We start from the raw sequence: 1,586 nt of genomic DNA on the forward strand, positions 1-1,586 counted from the left end.
TTGAAAACATTTTGAAAAACTTTAATTGATTTTCGAAAACCATGATTGAGAAAGAAATAAAGTGATTTTTGAAAAAGATTTTGAAATTAGAAATCAAAAAGATTTGATTGAAGACTATTTTGAAAAAGATGTGGTTACGAAAATATGATTGGTTTTAAAAAGATGTGATTGAGAAGATATGATTTGAAAAACATTTTAAAAAGATTTGATTTTTAAAATTAAAAACTTGGCTAACAAGAAAAGATATGATTCAAACATTAAACCTTTCTCAACAGAAAAGGCAACATACTTGAAATGTTGAATCAAATCATTAATTGGTAGCAAGTATCTTTGAAAAAAGAAAGAAATTAAATTTGAAAGAGATTTGATTGAAAAGATATGATTTGAAAAAAATTTGATTTTGGAAAACTTTGAAAACTGAAAAAAAAAATTGCATTGAAAAACAGAATCTTCCCCCTTGTGCCATCCTGGCGTTAAACGCCCAGAATGGTGCACATTCTGGCGTTTAACGCCCAAAATTATACCTTTTTGGGCGTTAAACGCCCAACCAGGTACCCTGGCTGGCGTTTAAACGCCAGTCTGTCCTTCTTCACTGGGCATTTTGAACGCCCAGCTTTTTTCTGTGCAATTCTTCTGCTGTATGTTGTGAATCTTCAATTCTCTGTATTATTGACTTGAGAAGACACAAATTAAAAATATTTTTGGGTTTTTAATAATAAGAACAAATCAAAATGCAACAAGAATTAAATAAAAATGCATGCAAGACACCAAACTTAGCAGTTTGTATACTACTGACACTAATGAGAATGCATATGAGCCACACAAGTACTCAAGTCAAGAGAATTCAAAGATTAGAGTAAGAAATCATCAAGAACTACTTGAAAATCCTTAAGACACATGAATGAATGCATGCAATTGACACCAAACTTGAGATGAGACACTAGACTCAAACAAGAAATTTTTGGATTTTATGATTTTTTTTTGATTTTTTTGTGTTTTTCGAAAATTAAGTGGAAAAAGGTATCAAAATTCTCAATGAGAATTCCAGGAATCAGTGCAATGCTAGTCTAAGACTCCGGTCCAAGAATTAGACATGGCTTCACAGCCAGCCAAGCTTTCAAAGAAAGCTTCGGTCCAAAACACTAGACATGGCCAAAGGCCAGCCAAGCCTTAGCAGATCACTGCTCCAAAAGCAAGATTGATAAAAATCAACAAGCTCTTGTGATGATAAGTTGAAACCTCGGTCCAATGAGATTAGACATGGCTTCTCAGCCAGCCAGACTTCAACAAATCATCATGAAACTCTAGAATTCATCTTCAAGAATTTCGAAAAAAAAATAAATACCTAATCTAAGCAACAAGATGAACCGTCAGTTGTCCAAACCGAACAATCCCCGGCAACGGCGCCAAAAACTTGGTGCGCGAAATTGTGAACAATACTTTTCACAACTCTCATAATCCCCGGACACGAACCCCAAAAACTTGGTAGCTCAATACCATGGCATTACACAACTTCGCACAACTAACCAGCAAGTGCACTGGGTCGTCCAAGTAATAAACCTTACGCGAGTAAGGGTCGATCCCAC

The sequence above is a fragment of the Arachis duranensis genome, chromosome 4 (genome assembly GCF_000817695.3).
Source record: "Arachis duranensis cultivar V14167 chromosome 4, aradu.V14167.gnm2.J7QH, whole genome shotgun sequence".
In the NCBI taxonomy this organism is placed as follows: Eukaryota; Viridiplantae; Streptophyta; class Magnoliopsida; order Fabales; family Fabaceae; genus Arachis; species Arachis duranensis.